We start from the raw sequence: 18,639 nt of genomic DNA, 5'->3' as shown, positions 1-18,639 counted from the left end.
AAAGTAATGTTGGGTACATTTTGTTATTTGTGCCACAGTGTGTTAGTGCAACTGTATTAATGGGAGCTTAAGCTGAAGTTATGATTATGGCAAGAAACCTGGTGTAACAGGTTGGTATGATTTCAGCATTTAAGTCTCTACTTTTAAGTTTCCTTGTTTGTTTGTAATTTGAGTCATAACCTTGCCTTGCACTTAGTAATTTTTGGGGGGGTAATACTTTGAAAACTTTCCCTCTAGCAACAAAATCTGGCCCCACAGACTGACACGAGAGTGTATTGTTTGGATGTGAACTACATTCAGTGTGTACTTATCTGGTAATCTGTAGCAGCACTTCCTAAAGACCTGTTTGCAGTGCCTGTAGTAACTCATGTCACAGAAAGCAGTTACTGCATATGCTGTGTCTCAAAGCTAAATGTCTCGGCCAGTTTAATTGCACTTTGGAAAGCAATTGGGCCACATTAACTGCACACCAAACTTTATTGAATCAAGTTGGGTTTGATCATTACAAGCGAAAACAAACATTGTAAAGTTTGGGGGGTTTTGTTTGGGGTTTTTTTTTTTTTGTTGTTTTGTTTTGTTTGTTTGTTTTTTACATTTGTAGAACTAAAATGCTGTACATTTAAAAATTAAAAGAAACTTGCTAGGCTGAGGCTTTGTACTGCAAATTCTTACAACTTAGAAACTACTGACCAATTGTACTGGAACACAGATACCACGTTATCAGCAGAGTAAATGATCCCCCTATCTTTATCCACTGCTATGTGGAAGTTTTCTCTTTGGATGGGACCAGAGACTATTCTTCTGACTACTTTGCAGCATTCATTTATTGATGAAGTTGTTTCATATGAACCTGAATTAAGGTATTTTGCCATAGATACCTCTGCTTCAGTACTCTTAAATGCATTTATCATCTTAGAGGTGCTATGTAAGAGAAGGTTCTTCTGTTAAAGACCTTCTATGACAGCCTCACGATGGAAGACTTCAGGTTACGATGTGGATTCTAGGTAAGCCAAAGTTCTAGATAAAAGTGTGTTTTTTCTAGAGCATTACAATTGCTTGCTTTTCCTGGTATCTCCTCTTTGCTTGATGCAGGAAAGGATACAAAGAGTGATTACATGTAATATGTAATACATACTACATGTAAGCACATGAAGGCTTTATATGAAACTTGTTCAACAGATATTTGAGTGTTCTACGAATAAAAAGAAAAAACTGAGGTGAAGTGAAAGTCTTGAGTGCCATCGTCAAGCAGGCTGGTGCTGGTATAAAGCATCCATAAAAATAAAAGCAAGAGTGCTTTCTGCAAGACACCTCACCCTTCTGGATTCTTTCTTTGAACATTTTACTTTTGGTTTTGATCTTAAGAAATCTCTTGACTGGAAGTAAATGAGCTGGAGCTTCCAAGTAGAAATATCACTGGAATATTTGCTTGGGTTTCATACCACACATTTCAGTAATGATCCCATTGCAGAAGATTTAAGCATAGGGTCTGCTCCAAAATGGCTTTCTCTTACTCAGATCTTAATTGGTTAGGATTTTTCTCCCACAAGTGGATTTTACCAAGCATTTTTTTCCCCTCTATCTTATTTAAATCTGTCTAAATTACTGCAAAATCTTAGTTAATTACTTCATGTTTTCCTGTGTTTCTCCAAATGTATTTGGCAATATGGCAGTACTAATCTGAGTATTCCAGAATCTGCTATATGTTTAGTAAATTGTGAAATCTTGCACTCAAAATAGTTCAGTTCAGCTACAAATAACTTAGTGTTGATCCCTTTCTATGACAGTAAGGAGGACAGTGTATTTAGTTCAATCTGTCAGGCTCATAACTATTGTACTAACAATATCCAAGATATCCTAGAAACTTCAGCATCTCTTTCCTTCAAGCCTTTTTTTATTTGTACAAGTATAAGGCTGCACTAAGAGTGGATCTTGTCAAAATAATGATGCTGTGCTACTGTTCTTTGAAGAGGTGCAGTCAAATGTCTCCTTGGAATGCCTCATATAAGAACCTGGAGAGTGGCTTTGTACATCTGCAGCCTGTGAAACCTACACAAATGAAGCCTTTTCCAGTGCTGCATTATCAAACTTTAAGACTGCTGCTCAGGTCTTCTATTTTAAGTAACAAGTTATACCCTTAAGTTGGTGTACAAGAAGGAAGGTAGTCCATGGTCATCCAGGGATTTTGGAGTATTATTTGCTTTCTTGAATGGGTCACTTTGCTACCCATGAGACAAAAAAACTGCATTACATAAAATTAAAGGAGAATGATGAAAATTGGTCACATGGATTATTTTTTTTAAGCAGATTATTTTGTTAATAGGAAGTCCTGACCCCCCAGAGGAAGAATCTACTTTTTCATGATCCATGATTCTTGTTTCAAGATGGAGATCTTAAGAAAAACAAGGATTTGTGCAAAATCTACTGGGAATGCTCACCTGCAGATAGCTAAAATGTGCCTACAGAATGAGGAACAGCCTGGATTTGCTGTGATACCTGTTTGTTCCACAATATTAAAGTACATTCCTGTAACTTGATTTGGTTTAGGATATAGAAAGCTGATATAAATCCTGTCTGAAAAGACTCAGCTGGGGAATCTGTAGTCAGCAGAGCAGTTATTCTTGTGCACAGTTCTCTGGCCAAATATTAGTATTGTACATCATAGTTAGATATAGCTGTACTGGGAGTTTCATTACAGTACTAAAGAAAACTAAAATTCAAACTGATCAAAGTTTGAAAAAGTTGTGTCCTAAAAGCTAAATACAAATGGTGGAGATTCCAAAAGTGCCTAACTGCAGGAAGGGATAGGATGTGTGTGTACCACTTCCCTAATCTTGTTCTGTGAAACAACCACGTAATTGTTTGCTGCTTCTGTTTTGAAAGTGTGCAATAGAAACCAACAGATAAGTGTGAATCAGTGTAATCTTCCTTAAGGGCTTCTGTATTTAAGTGATTTTATTTAGATTACGTCTCAGTTTAAGATCAAAGAAATGCTACTCCAGAGGTGGTTGCAAGTCCAAAAATACTGCACTTCATCTCTGTGGCTGTGACATGCTGTACTGCTTCCCTTTACCTGCTGATTGGATACGTACACTTATTAACATCCAGGAACTTATAAGCAAGAACCTGAACATCCCATGGAAGCAGGCTGGGAAAGATAATTGATTGTTAGAGCAAATTAAAATCCCAAGGGTATTAATTTAATCTCTGGATTAGAACTGAATAAAAGCATACAGATGGTGAATACTACTAATCGACGGGTGTATTTTACTCTCCAACAAGACAAATTATTTTGTATATCACTTGCAATATTGTAATGAAACAAAATTTATTAGAAATGAAAAATTTTAATGCTTTTAAATTTTAGTCATAATAGAGAATGGTTTAGATTTTAAATGTGTCGTATTAATAATGCAGATCCTTCATGGAGTATGCTTTCAGTACTTGCAAACTCTGCTGCCATTATTTCATTATCTTTATTATTTTCAACCCAAAGAGTCTTTTATCTTTAAATGTCTTTTTCCTTGGTTTTTGGTTTATTGTCTGGGTTTTGCTTTGTTTTTAAAAGGGAGGTTAGTGCACCCAAAGGAGCCAATCCCAACTCCGTGTTAAGAGACAAAACCTTTTAATACAGTTGACATCAAAGCACAAATGCAAAATCTGTTTGGTGGCAAATGAGCATCTCTACAGACACTAATCCCCATTCCTCAGTTTTATCATGAGTGCAATCTCCCCAGTTGCTGCTGCTACCATGTTAAAGCCCACAAACAAGTGGTCACAGTAGGGATATATATTGTGGTCTGACTGGTCTTTCGTTGTTGTTTTTACACAGGAGTTTGGTTTTAGCAAAGAACTATTTAGCTCTTGCCTAGAAAAAGCAATTGGGAAAGGAAGGCACTAAAAAAATAAATTGATCAGTAGTTTAATTAAGATTCAGCATAACTGTCCTACAAACTGCCATTGTATTTGCATAAAAAGTTTCTTAATTCCCTTTAAAGCTTGTTAAGTAGATAGGGAGGAGCTTTGTTGTTATTCTATATTAAAATGTTGACCCACCAAGTAATTTTCATCACTGAAGTGGATAAAAACTTGAAGATACTACCTCGAACTCACAAAGGCTTATTACATTTATATAATTGTCTCTTCTCAGCATTCTTAACAATAACTTGAGCTTTCTCCTGTACTGTACTAACTCCAAAGGTATTGTTTTTAATGACTGTTTTAGCCTCTATTTCTGTGTATGGGGATGATGCAGAAATCCAGTGCTGACTTTCATTTAAAAGAAAAAAAGGTTTTCTCATCATTCCGTGCTGCCCACCTTGACACCTCTTGATCCCAAGAAGCAGCCAGCAAGGCTTGTGGTAAATTCCCAGTAGCAGCTAATTATACACTGTTTAGATGAAGTAAACTACTGTTTATCTGTTGAACCAAAGCATTTCCATATGAGTTAAACTGAGAAAGTCTTGTGTTTGAGTTCCTGCTCATGGTTATTTAACATTGTAGTTGAAAAGCTATGGAAGTGGACTAAAACCAGTTATTTTTGCAAGACAAGAGAAGGATGTAAATTTTTGAGTTAGCACCATATTGATCTACAAATTAGTCTTTTTGCTCTGTCTCTTTCTGACAAAAGTAGCATCCTATATCAATGTCTATGTAAAATCCATTTACTAGTAATTACAGAGATTAATCTTTAAGCCATCAAAGCTCCCTTCCCCCTCCAAAAAATGTTTTCTCATTTTAGGTCATATCCTAAAAAAATCCACACAATCTCTAGGCAATATTTGTGTTCATGAGAAAATGAATGTTGGGACCTCTCTGTAAAGAATGCTTTGTATGTCTGGTGATCCACAGCTACTGACCTCTAAACTTTCTGCTGCAAACAAGCCCAAAGTTTCTGCTACAGTCACCATATAGCCATGATGCATTTCTGTCATTTTTGGAAGGAAATGCTTGACAGTCTGTGGGAAGAAAAGAAGAAAAAAAAAACAAGGACATAATTTATGTGCAAATAGACCTATTAAACTGGTAAAAATGAATACATCTCCTTGTTTGGGGGTCTTTTTGCTGAAACTCAGCTGGGTCATTCAGTCTTCATTTTTTTCTCGTCTTAGCTGCAGGCTAGAAAAGTTCTGGCTCAACAACTGAACAGTTTGTCTTACTGCCCTTTAAACCATTCTAAGAGTTTTGTGTTTTGAATTTTTCTTATTCCAAAAGACCAGTGTGTATGATTTGGCAGCTGCTCACAAAGATTTTTACCCTTTCAGTGTGCTGTTTTAATTATCATAGTGCTCCACAGTGAATCGCTGACCCAACAATTCAAAGAGGTCTTTTCATGGCTTTCTTGATACACTCCTTCTTTCCTAAATTTATATTACAAATTTTTATGTTGGAAAATTACTACCTCTGTATTGGAGGCATCTGGTGCTGGGTTTTCAGTTTAGGTTATGTCAAGTAGTCATCCCAATTAAAGTTTGGATTTCTTCATATCTTCAAATCATGTAGCAGCTGGATGCTGGCATGTGAAATATTTAATCATCCCATGAGATTAAAAAAAAAAAGCAATCTCCAGAAGTTGTTAAACTGTTAAAAAAGGCATGTGACTAACTGCTTAACGTTTTATCTTCCATTTGGCAACTCTTTCACAGAGTAACTGTTGCTACACGACTCATACCAAAGCAAACTGGAGAGGCCCTGCCCAGCCCCGTGTTGCCTGTGGCTGCAGCAATAACCAGCTGTGCAAGAATAGGTCCTGCAGGAGATGTCTATCTTTTGTACAAAAGCTCTGTGTGCAAAATTGGCAGTGAAGCAAAACTTGCACAAGCTGGCTGCTCTGCCCAGCAACACCCTGTGGAAGAGATCACTCTGCAAGCAAAAATCATGTAAAACTGGGACTTGAGAATGTTCTGACTTTTGCTGCCTGTTGAAGAGCTTCCTGTGTTCAATGTGTCTTGACCAAATAGAATAAAACCCAGTGAAATCAAACAAATTTGACACTAAATGCTGCTGCAGCTGTTTAACATCCCGGACCTTCCCATTTTCCTTTCTGTGCCAAGCTAGGCCACACAAATCACATTTACAATTCCTTTTGCGTTGTACATGTGACATGGGCTTGTAGTGTAACAAGATTAGTTTTCCCTGTAATCCTCTTAAAATGTCCTTCCTTTGATTGTCTTGTTATCTTTTGGTGTTCTGGAACTTGGATTAATGGGATTGAGATTTATTCCACAAGTCCATCTTGATAAGCTGCTTTCAAGAATTAGTTGCCTACAAATGCATTTAATTTAGAAAAAGCATTTTAAGGGTAGCTGAATGATGTAGTGTTATGCTAAACATACTATAAGGTCTATATATGTATTTACAGTATGTAGATACTACTAGACAAGGAGGTGAGTAAAATGAGATGGGTTTACTCATTCAAAGTGTCTAAAATATCTTGTGGCTTCTCTAGGCTGATTTGCAGAGCCTCAGCTGTGTGCTTGCAAGCTAACCCACAAACTGACTGTGTGCCTTTTCTTGTACTCATTTCAAGCATCATCCTTGAACTACCCCTTCTATTGGTCCCACAGGATGTATTCACCTTGATGTATTCACCTTGCTTCCTCTGGTCACCAAATCCCTGTTTAATTAGTAGAAGACTGATACCAAAGTAACAGCTGGTTTCCTGAAGCAGTGATAATCTCTTGTAAACATTTCATAAACTCAAGAGTGACTGAACTGCTCTATCTGGTGCCTTGCAATAACTGTATTTTATGTGTGTGTATTTTATATATGTGTGTATTTTACAAACAGAAAATCCAAAGCATGGAGCAATCCCATGATTTTGAGGTAGCCTAGACCAGTGCTGCTTATTGCAGAACTCAAGTTGTTCAACTCCTGCATTTAGCCCAAAAGACTGTCCTGATGTAGAACTAGTGTATGGCTTTGCACCTACCCCTACCTCTTTAATTTTGACTCCATTTCAAACCCATCTCTTTAGTTGGTCTTATTCTAGCGACAAAAGCTTCTACCTTTCCCAGGAGGTGCTGGATGGGTCATGGTTGCAGAACATTTCTGGATCATATTGTGGCAGCCCTGGCTATACAGCAGCCACCAGTGAGGGATTAAATGCTTTAAATTCTGTGCTTAGCTGACCTTTCTCTACAGGAATAGATGTATGCACTGTGTGCAAGAGCACAGGACATGAAAAATACCTCCAATGTGTATTCACAGATATCATGTGGGAGATCACCAGATATGGATGACTGGATTCATGCCCTATTTCCAAGGTGAAGTTATAGCTAAAAAATCACCACACTGAGTGATATGCCACCCAGTTTAAGACACATCTGTTGATCTCTATTAATCGGTGGCAAATTATTTTATACAGAGTAATTTGCCTCTCTATGGCCATCTAAAAGAAGAACAACTGCTGCTGTGATGTTTCCCAAAGAGCTGTAGGCATCCCCCCAGTGACACAAACCTGGGCTGCAATACCTGAATTAACTGTCTGGGGGCTCCTGCTCTGGATTAAGGCTGGATGTTACCACTGCATTTGCACGTGCTTCTGGACAAGTCCCAAAACACCTCCGAACCCTATATTTTTCTTTCTAAGAAGAAAACAGAGAGAAAATTAAATTTTTAAATCCATCCTCGCCCATCCCAGCCAATACTGTTAGTCGTATCGGTGCCTCAAGGTAGGGGCAAACACCACTTGCCCGGTTTCAATCTCCGGACCTCCCTCGCAGTGACACTGTGGACCGACACCCACTCCGGGACCCAAGACGGCGGGAGGCCTGGAGAGGCGGGGACGGGAGAACGGACGGCACCACGCACCGACTGCCCCTCATGAAAGCCGGGCACCAGAACGGCGCTGGGGCGGGCTGCGGGCACTAAAGGCGCGTACCGCCATGAGGTGAACGGGGCCAGGGAGCTCGCCTAGCGCCTCGTCCTGCCCTCAGCCGCGAAATGGCGGCCCGGCCCGGGCGTATCTTACGCTACCTTTCCCTTCACCGCCTCAGACCACGCCGGAGTTAGGAACTGACAACACAACACACCGCCTCCTTGAGAGCGGAGGACTCATGGCCGGGGGATAAGAAGGTGAAGAAGACAAAAGATGAGGGAGGAGGGCAGAAGAGGGCAGGGCTGAGGGCGGCTCCCACAGGACCCCGAGCGGCCCCGCCCAAGATGGCTCCGCCTCCGGCCCCGCCCCCGCCTCTGCGTGGGCCGGTCCGGGGCGGGTCCCGCCGCTCCTATAAAAGGCCTCGCGCGGAGTGCGGCGCCCTCTTGTTCCAGCGTGGCTAAGGTGGGTGCGGGTTCTCCCCTTCTCTTTGGGGGTGGTCGGGTTGTGGTGGCTTTCTCCCTTTGCCCCTCCTTGGTGGTTGTTTCTGCTTGAGTTGCCTTCTGACCGCCGCCAGCGTCGCCTCCTTCTCTCCCAGCCCGCCTACTGAGGGAGCGGCCGGGGCCGCATGGGCTGGCGGCATGGCCGCTTCTTTCTGGCCTCATTCTCTGGAGCCCTGTACCCAAGATAATCTTTTAAGGCTCCTGTGGTATTCCTTGAGGAGCGGCTGCTCGGCCACCTTTGCCGGGAAGTTTTTCCATGAGCTCCCCCGGAGCTGCCGGCACAGGCGGGACCGTAGCGGCTGAGCAGCCGCTCTGCCCCCGGGGCCTCGCTGGTGTAGTTGATGACAGTTTTTTTCCCCGTCAGAGCGACAGTGTTGATTTCTCACTGTTCAAGCCAGGTCGTGTCTGATGCACCAGCGGGAAGCGCCGCTGTGTCCCGTCCGCTCGGTGCCCCGGCATTAACTGTTCCCTTCGGCTTCGCTCCTAGGGCGCTGCAAAGGCAGAGGGTGCGGAGCCTCTCGCAGACCTGGTGCGGCGGGGTCAGGAGAGTGATGGGGGCAGCTGCCTGGTTTGTTCCGCCTTGCCCGAGCCTCTGGCAGGTGGGAATAGTAAGTCCTTCAAACAGCTAATGTCTAATTACGTGTGTGAATACATATATATATATATCTTATTTTTCAAAAGACTTAAGCACTTGCTTCTGCAGGGCTTTGCCACGTGGTATCCCTGGAGCCAGGCTAAATGCACAGGTTTGCCCCCTAGCCCGGACACTGTGGAGCTGCCAGCAGAGAGGGTTTTCTTCCTGCAGGAGTTTCACAGCCAGACCCTTTGTGTCTCGGCTCTCCCAGTGTGCAACGTGGCAGCTCAAGGAAGGAATCTGCAGCCTGGGGAAGGTGGTGGGGTGGCAGCTATGAGCCCTGGCAGGTACCCGGTGGCTGCAGGGCTTGGAGATGCTGCAGCCGTGGCAAGGGGCAGTGCTGGCCTGGCTGGTGGGCTCTTGGTGGAAGAGGCTGGGTCTGGAGCTGGCCGGGCCTGCCCCTCGCTGTGTGGGTGTGCGGGGGTGCTGGGGGCATGGGCCGTGCCGGATCATGGCTGAGCTGGTCCCACTGCCGGGACTCTTCACACCACGTGTCCTTTGCTGCTGTGGTGCTGCTGCTCCCCTTCCCACCCGGAGCTGGGAGCCTCACATAGCCACAAAGGCTGGGCCTGCAAAAGTGCATAACCTGCTGCCCCTGCTTGCCTTGTGCTCTTCATCTGTCCTGGCTGATGCTCTGCTGCAGAAGCATTGCACATCAGTCTTTTTTTCTCTAAATTTTTGTACCTCTTCACGTGCCTGTTAAACATGTCGGCCACCCAGCTTTTTTGGGGGAAGTTTTCATTGAATTCCCTCACTTCCTCAGCCCATGGGTCTGTCAGGGGGAGGTGGGAATGTGGCAGAGATTAAGTGGTCTCGCTGGTGTGAGTGATGACAGTTTTTTCCCCGTCAGAGCGACAGTGTTGATCTGTCACTGTTCAAGCCAGATTATATCTGATGCACCAGAGGGAAGCGCTGCTGTGTCCTGTACCCTGGCAGGGCCCGGTGCTAACAGTTTCCTTTGGCTTTACTCACAGGGTGCTGCAAAGGTGGAGGGGGTGTTGAGCCTCTGGGGAACCTGATGTGATGGCTGTTACTGTCAGTGATGAACTACATGATGAGGGCAGTTGCCTGGTTTGTACCACCATGCCTGAACCTCCAGCAAGTAATGATGGTAAGTCCTTTAACTAGCTGTTCAACACTTTTAATTTAAATTAAATTAAATTTCAAAAAAGGGAAGAAATGCCATGGGAGTTTTGCATTCTGAAGTCTGACTGTAGACTTTCAGTATTAGTATAGATGGTGCAAAGGTGAAAGCAGAGATGTTTTCTTCATACAGAAGTGTTGCAACAATGTTTTTTGTGCCTCTTGTTGCTCCTATTATAGTATGTCCAATCTGACAGGTGTAGCTAGTGAACAGGAACCAGCAGGACAAGGAATCTGCAAGCCACAGGAGTGCAGGCTGTGCTGGAGCAGTTTGGTGTTTTACACCTCTGTCCTGTGTGTTTCCTGATGGCATTGGGTTCAGAGAGCTCACTTAAAAAATATTCTGCATGCAGACCTGTGGGTGATCATCTGCTCAGAGCAGCTGTTCCCGCAGTGAGTAAGAGACAGGAACCATCCAGCTGAAGTGTATCCCTTTGGAAGAGGGATGCTGTTCAGTCTCTCCTGCCCTGCCCATTTTTGGCCAGTTTGGTTGTGTGAGATGACTGCAGATGTTCAGTGTGATGGCCATCTGTGTGCATGGCTTTGCCACTTCCTCTGCCATTATTTCACTCATTCCCCATGGATCTGTTGGGGGAGGTTGGGCTGTGGCTGTGAGTGTACAGCCACCCAGCTGTTGGGGGTTTGCTGGTGTAAGTGATGACTGAATTTTTTCCCCGACAGAGCGACAGTGTTGATTCCTCACTGTTAAAGCCAGATCATATCTGATGCACCAGCAGTGAAGTGCTGCTGTGTAGCAAAGCCTGGCAGGGCCAGGTACTAACTGTTCCCTTTGGCTTTACTTGTAGGGTGCTGCAAAGGCAGAGGGGGTATTGAGCATTTGGGAGATTGGATGTGATGCTTGTAGCTGACAGTGATAAATGGTATGATTAGGGCATTTGCCTGCTCTGCTCCACCATATGTGCCCCCCTTGCAGAGGAAATGGTAAGTCTTTGATCTACTTATGTATCTACTGGTTTAAATTAAAAAAAACACCTTTTTGCAAGGGTGTTGCTTCTGGAATGTATTGATCAGTTAAGAGATTTGGCAGATGTGTAGATAAAAGCATTGCAGTGGGGCCCTTCTAAGTGTTGGACCTGAATATCAATGCCTGTTAAAATAATAAAGTTTCCTTTTACCACCTTCCGCAGGGATTAATATCGTACCAGATTTTATGAACATGAAGAGTTTTGAAATATAAAGCCTTCTGAGCAGCTGAAGAGTGTCATTTACCCCAAAAAGTTAACAGTTCTGGTGCAAATTTCTGGTTTAGCCAGTTTGATTCCACAAATGCAAGATTATTCAGTTCTTGCAGCTGTATGTTGAGGCTACATGCCATTGACCTGATATTACAGAGAAGCTACATGTATGCTGCATGCTTTGAAGGCAGCACTGGAGGGTGCTGTCTGCACATATCATAGTAACACTGTGTAACACTGTCTGGCATGTGTAAAAGACTTGGGGATCAAAAGTGAAATCGCTTTCGAAAGATCTCAAGTAAATAGCAGAGAGCTCTGACAGTTATCCATTAATCTTTTAAGGGCATAAGCAGATCTTTTTTGGTTTGCCCCATTTAAGCATTGTTGTAAGAAAGTGCTTTTTACAGACTCAGGGAGCTTTTCTTCGTATTTTTCTTTCCTCCTTGCCCCCCTCAATGGGTGGTTCTCAATGCCTTGGAGAAGTGTGGACAAAAGTCAGCTTCTAATAATGTGTCTTTTAGCTAGACAGCAAGTGCTTTTCATGGGTTTTCCTCCATTTTTTAGTAGAAGATGAATGATGTGACATTGGTAAACATGGCTGAATCACTGGCATTTTATTAATGATCTAGAAAGTGTATAACAGAACTTCATTTAAAAAACCTCATACTGTCACAGGATTCATTCAGGCTACAGCCTTGTGTTGCTGTGCAGGTGCCTGTTGTGCAGCTATTGTGATGTTCAAGGAGGCTGAAATCTCCCTACTAGCCTGTGACCTTCCTATATGGCTATTCTTGAATTCAGAACAAGTGAGTTAGTGGTCTGTGTCAGATGGTAGAACTGGACAAACATGTCACTGTGGTACTCTGCTCAGTCAGCTCCTGCAGGCTTTTATCAAGTACTACAAAAGCTCCCACAAAACAATTTCTAGAATGGATCCTGTTTGGAGTGCCTGGTAGTGAAGATTTTGCTCTTTGCAGAGCAGCCCTTGCCTAATGGTTTAAAGGGGGGATGGGATTTGAAAACTGCATATTGGCTGTTTGTGGTATAGTGGACTGATAAAATGTTGGCTGTTTTCTTGACAGGTTGAGGTTTGTCAGAAGTTGTCCTGCAACCTGCTGTGGTATCAGTGTACTAGCAGAAAAGTGTCTTCTACTGATGTCCCTCTTCGTGCTGCTACCTGTGATCCTTGTCTAAGCTACAGCATCCACATCACCCTGCAACAGATCTGGTCTTTTCTCACAGCTAGCAGGAGTGATAAATGGATGTCTGGCTAATTAACAGACAGAAGGAGTTTGTATTTTTCTTTCCCTTGATATGAGGCATTTAACTATGATGGTTTTGGGAATTTGCTGCATACTTAATGTAGTTGAATGCTTTTGTCTGTAAGGCCTGCATTAACCACCTGAAAACTAATGTTGTCCCACTACAGTCATTAAAAGTAAGGAAGCTGTTCATCAAGAGACCAGTTGCCAAGTATGTGACAAATGTCATCCAAAAATCTTCAATGTATCACTGCCAGTCTGTGAAGTGGGGAGGGGGCATCCTGGATGCTGCAGTGCAGTGTGCATTTTTATACTGTTAAGAGCTTCTTTTTAATAAAATCTGAGTACTGTGTGAATTCAGCTGGTGACTGAAATGCTCTTCACATGCCTTAGACATCCAATTTCTTCTGATTGTTTTTAGGAGTTGAATGGTGGCAATGCTACTGTGAAGTGCATAAATTCATAAAGCTGCCTGCTGCCTCAAGCTCTAGGAGAAGGGGGCCTGATCTCACAGCTGTTTCACGTATCCTGAAGTGAAAGTGCTGAGACTTGTGGCTCCTGCTGTGCTGCAGGAAGCATTACTAGGCCACAGTTGTTTACGTGACAGCTGTGGGTGCTAAAGGCCAACAACAAGTCTGTCTTCTGGACCAAAGGGAGGAGTGACTGCACTTTGTTGTACAGCTTCTTTAAATCCAGTGTGAGGAGTGGCTGGTGTAGAACATGATTCAGTGAAGATTTGGGCTGACTTGCTTAAGGGTGTAAATTAGCATGTTCCCAGGTAAGTCACTGGTATTGCAGATACTTACATATATGAGTCTCCCAGAAAAGACAGCAGTCTCAGAAGGAAAGGAAGCTGATGTCAGCTTCTTTAAGTATTTGGATGTTTCCCTGGTGCAGTATGTTCAGCTAGCAGGAATGACTGCTTCTGGCTAGAAAGATTAAGTGACAGCTGTTCATTCAGATCCTGCAGCCTTCCCCTGGATGCTGTTTGACAAACTTCCAGGCTTGCAGAGCAGGAGAATTAACTATGGTTTGCACCTAAGTGCTGAAGTAGAGAATCACTGAACAAGTGGGAGCCTAAGGCTTTCCTAATCCCGAGTTTCCTAACACCACACCCCTAGGATGTATTGTTTTCTGTACCTCTAACTTTCATACCTCAGATTTGCTGCGTGCATTTGGAGTCAATAGGGATGAGAAATTTGTGTCTGCCTTTGCTGTGTGACCTCTGCATGTGTAGAAGGGTTGAATGAATGGGTGAGTGTTCTGCAGGGAGGGAGAAGGCATTTTCCATCTGCTGTGCCCATTAGCCTTGCAGTCATGAGTGGTGTCTGTGATGCAGTCTAACAGACCTTGGCAGATGCCCTATGCATTTGTCTGGTAGCATTTATGCACCCTAGTGGCAATGCAAATGAAGTAAACAGCCCCTTCAGATTAAACTAATGTGAAGAGTGGGATGTGTAGCAGCCAGCAGTGTCTCAGCAGGTTTAGATTCAACCTCCAGGCCGAATGATGGAAGTAGCTGTTCCCCACATGCTGCTGTTGGGAAAGAGCACAGCAGGTATGTGCATTAGGGATGGGGTTAAACCAATCCCCTTGCAGCCTCAGGAGGTTCCAGAGGAGCAGAGCCACCTGGCAGCTGTGGAAGGTTGCTACTTCTGGGTCATATTTGATAAATGCCAACTGAGGGCGTTGCTGTCTGGGAGCTGGGGGCACATGCAGGGGCTGCAGTGAGCTGGCTGGCCCAGCAGTGAGACTTCAGCTTGAAATAGCTGGAGGGAAAGGTAAGGCATGAATAACAAGCTGAGAAAATGTTATTCTTTGCTATGAAAGGAATTACTTCCTGCAGGATCTAAAGTATTGAAGTCTAAAGAAAAACCACCAAAACCATTTCAAGTATTGCAGCGTTATTTCTGTGATAGTAACAGCCTAATTAATACTCTTAAGAACTGGATGTTATTTACAACAACTACAAGTTAGGAGGATATCTTTGCTACTTAAAAGCAACAGTTTTGGTTGTTATGGAAGGGGATTTGGTATCTGAACTGATAGTGGCCTTTGGCATGTATGTGTAGTAGGAAAAAGCAATGATGGAAAATTAGATATTAATCAGCATTTAAAGCAATCTTCCATTAAACTAGGTAGAGATTTTCCTCATCCATTTAATGGAAGCAGCATAATCTCTTGAAGCAACATATTAATATGGGATCATAACTGCTGCTAATATTTTCATAATCTAATGAGCATACCCAATAGCATGCAAACTTTAGGGAGTGGAGAGTGGGAACTGATGGTCCAGTGGGAACTATGAGGACATAGAACATGTAACCAAGTCCTTTGCATGTTTTATTACCTCACCAGTAGTAGCTCAAGTTAGGATTCAAGCACTGCTGCTACTGCCAATATGCATAGGGATGGAAAAGTCTTGTCTGAAGATAATTGATGCAATGTAAGCAACCCTGTAGTCTGGATGAAGGGACAGGTGGATGGAGGAACTGAACTGCATGCAAGGAACTGAGTCTGGAGATCTCTGACCTGGCAGCTGTAGAGGGTGCTGTGTGCATGCATTGTCCAAAGCTTAGTAAGGGCCAGATGGTGTTTCTGCATGAAACTGTCCATTTGTTTGAGTTCTGTGTGTATGTGGTTGGGATGCTTTTGCATTGTCACTGCAGCACTGTGCTGTAATAAATCTATGAACTAGTGGTCATTAGCTCATCTGTAGGACCATGAAGTGTGACCAAAGTGGAAACAGACCCTAAAAGTAACATCTTATTTAGAGGAGTAGAGATGGAGAAGGTCTGTACTGATAGGCTTTTGGTTCAAATTTAGAGGAATTTGCAGCTCTTCTACTCAGCTGTCCTCGGTATTTGTTGTCTCAGTACTTGCCTGAGTTCTGCAGGCACTGGGCAGTTCCTGTGTGTCTGCTGGGTGTTTTCAATGAGAACATAAAGGCCAGGAGATAGTTTTGGACAAAGGTTGACTCACACCATTTTTTTTTGGTCTGCAAAGAGATCTCCCTTTTATCTCTTGGGGTCTGGCAAAGTATGACAGCATCTCCAGAGCTCATTCTGCCCCTGTGAAATGGCTAAACAGGTTGATGAGGACAAAGGTAGGATTGTCAGTTCTGTAATTGATAGCAGGAACAGGCAATGCCGAATACTTCTCTTAACTTTCTAAAACAAACCTGGAGTCACTCACTAGGCTGGTATGTTTAAGCAAATGCTTACTTTACTCAAACAGCTGTTTTGTGGTGCCATGAGCATTTGAGAGGAAAATAGCACAGATTATTTCTATCAGGTATTGCTTTCAATAGACATTCCTTCAGGAATCACTGGGTTCAGCCACGGGTGAGTGGCTTGTTGGTGAGTTGTGGTTTCCTGTAGGTTTGCCTGATGCTTAAACCTGCACAGGACCTCTGAGAGGTGGTGGGACTTGTAGCCCTGTAGAGAAAATTGTAGGGATGGAAGTGTTTGGATGATTTAACAGGTTTTATTGTTCTTTATTTTCCTCACACTAGAGCAAAGACCTCAGGAGCTGGAACAGTCATCCCCATGTCCTGTCAGATCTGTATGTGCATGGTGCTCTGGTTCTTGCTTTCTGTGGATATAACTCCCCAAAGCTGCTGTCAGAGTTATTTGAGAGTTGTCTAAAACAGATCATTTGGCAGGCTAACTTTTCCTGATGAAGAAAAAACTCATTTCAGCCCCTTTGGATCATGTTGCAAAGGGCTGTGTCCAACTGGACTGTGCAGGCCTGGTAAGAGAGGTTATATCTCAGCTCCTGTGTATCTATGGTAATAGCTCAAGTGAATTAGGTGTTTGATTTTCCATGTATCTTTGCATGAACAGTGAGCACACTAGTGAGAGATCTACCAGGAAAGGGCATGTGTAAGGGTGATTCTGAGGTTCACCAGTAAGTAGTTGGAGCCAGCTGTGTGCATCTGTCTCTTAAGTGTGTGTGACCAACCTGCTTGTTCAAAGTGTTCCTTCTGTATTGATGGAGATCTGAGATACAGAAAGGGGGGGGGGGAAAGAATGCAATTCATCTCCAAAATAAATATTCTAGATTCATTGATTGGAATGGGAGTGAACAGACCTTGAATGCCTGTAGAAGAATAACATCCGAGGGATTAAGTAAGGCTTCATCAGATTCTCTGTCACAAAGGTGTGTGGAGATGGAAGGGGCCATGCAGTTATTATGAACTGAGTTGAAGTCACTGATTCAGTTCATCAGGGCTGTCAGAAACTGTCAGATTTTTTTCAATAAATATGGATTCCTCAGTGTCTTGGCCACCACCATTCAAATCACTATGTGCAGCCCCTTCAGTGAGGGAATGTCAGCAATGTCCAGCAGCTACAAGCTGGCTGCATGGATGGAGCAGAAAAGCCTTTGTGGATCATTTTCCCATCCATCTCCCTTTCCAAAGCACTGTGTCACTGTGCTTTCAAGACATAATGAACAATATGATAATTTTTAGAATCTGAATTTTACACATTGAAATTTCCTTATGACTTTGTGGTGCTTGTAAGCTGCTTTTGTGACTCCCTTTCCTTTGGCCATATTGAATACAATTGAGCATTGTTTCCATTATCAGCAGAGATACAATAGGAATATTCAGTGATAATATTAGGGTGATTTGTGCTTAAAATGCCAATTTCTTGGACTCATTATGAATGTTACTAAAAGTCTCTTCAGAACATCATTATTTAAAGTCTAGGGACCTCTTCTGTTATCCAGACATCTGACTTTTGAGGCTATGAGTCAGCTTTGATAGAAACTCTACACTTCAGATGGAACAACAATATACAGCACTTCTATTAATTTTTAAAGCAACTTGGCAGGGTCACATAAGTCCATAGAAATATAGTTTTGGGAAAAGAAACAAAAAAACCTCTTAGGTTGTTTCTCTTTGATGTGTCAGGATAAAATCCTGGTCCAACTGCAAGGAGCAATAGCTGTGAAGTCTGAATTCAGCAAAATTCAACCCTATACTATCTCTAGCACAATTAGACTAACTTCTGAAAAATTGCTAGTGATCCTCACACTCTTGAAAATATGTAGACTTATGCCCCACATCCTACAGGCAACAGACTAAAGGGCAGATTCTACCAGGAGAGTTGGACTTGGTAGTCTGCCTGTGTAAACTTGTTGGGAGGTTCCAGGCAAAACCAGTTCAGAAAAAAAAAAAAAGTGGGGTTAACTTGTTCTCCCAAATCTTAGCATCCTCTCCTCTTATCACTTAAAATTTCCATGGTAACTAATTCATGATTTTCATCAACACAAGAATTAGTAGAAGTGTTAATTTCAAGATAAACACTTTCCTAATGCTTGCAATACTCACCTTGCTTTTCAAGTGGGCAATTTAAATTTCTGAAATGTATATTGGTACTAAGCCAACTGTCTTTCAAATTTCACCTCAGTCAAATACTAATGCATGTTCAGTTTATTGGGGAGATTTATTTAAAGCCAAGGTTTCTTAGGATGTGCCATCAACTGGCAACCTAAAAACAGGACCAGTTTTAGTAAGTGTATCTGCTTGCTTCTGTAGCTTGTGTAGCTCATTACAGAGCTTGGTTATTCAGAACAGTTGTGTCTCCATGCAGTGTAATGCTTTGAGTACCATGTTTAAGCATGTTCTTGAATTTAGAGACACATTTGTGTTCTGTTTAAGCAGCATCTATACCACTTTTAGGATTTGGTTTCCATTTGCTTTGATTTTCTATCTAATGTCAGGAGAGAGATTTAGCAGAATGAAAATTGCAGGACCCAAATTACAACTGCATTGAAGAACCTACTGAATCATTCTGGTTGGAAAAAACTTAAGATTGAGTCCAACCATAATTTGAAAATACCAGGTTCAGAAAAATTGGCTGGTTTCCTTTCTTTGGGAAAGCAAAAGACACAGAAAACCAGTAAAAGCTTTTTCTTAAAGTATTTATCTTTCCAATTTTCTAAATAAGACTTCTGACCCCTTTGAACTTTCTCCAGCTTTCATTAAAGATAATAGCTTTTTAATGTCAACAAGTTTGTTTCCTTTATTCCCTGGAGTGCCTCATAGCCCTGCTCTCTATGGACAGGCAGTATGTGA

General features: G+C 42.5%; 1 long non-coding RNA gene and 3 other non-coding genes across 6 annotated transcripts; all 4 read left to right on the top strand.

The window, feature by feature from the left end:
* The first annotated feature begins 8,647 nt into the window (after positions 1-8,647).
* On the top strand, positions 8,648-8,737 carry LOC115599474. The gene has a single exon (XR_003988445.1). It is a non-coding gene; the product is annotated as a small nucleolar SNORD12/SNORD106 (small nucleolar RNA).
* Positions 8,654-12,896, top strand: LOC115599428. 3 transcript variants are annotated; one of them, XR_003988416.1, is made up of 4 exons: positions 8,654-8,927; positions 9,928-10,064; positions 10,903-11,038; positions 12,375-12,896. It is a non-coding gene; the product is annotated as an uncharacterized LOC115599428 (long non-coding RNA). The 3 variants fall into 3 exon arrangements; XR_003988418.1 differs by having other exon boundaries at positions 8,655-8,918; positions 9,940-10,064; XR_003988417.1 differs by having other exon boundaries at positions 8,655-8,927; positions 9,940-10,064.
* Positions 9,769-9,857, top strand: LOC115599476. Its single transcript, XR_003988447.1, has one exon. It is a non-coding gene; the product is annotated as a small nucleolar SNORD12/SNORD106 (small nucleolar RNA).
* LOC115599475 lies at positions 10,741-10,831 on the top strand. Its single transcript, XR_003988446.1, has one exon. It is a non-coding gene; the product is annotated as a small nucleolar SNORD12/SNORD106 (small nucleolar RNA).
* Positions 12,897-18,639: the final 5,743 nt, after the last annotated feature.

The sequence above is a fragment of the Calypte anna genome, chromosome 20 (genome assembly GCF_003957555.1).
Source record: "Calypte anna isolate BGI_N300 chromosome 20, bCalAnn1_v1.p, whole genome shotgun sequence".
Classification (NCBI taxonomy): Eukaryota; Metazoa; Chordata; class Aves; order Apodiformes; family Trochilidae; genus Calypte; species Calypte anna.
The sequence above is the reverse complement of the archived record's forward strand: the minus strand, read 5'-3'. Positions and strand labels throughout refer to the sequence as shown.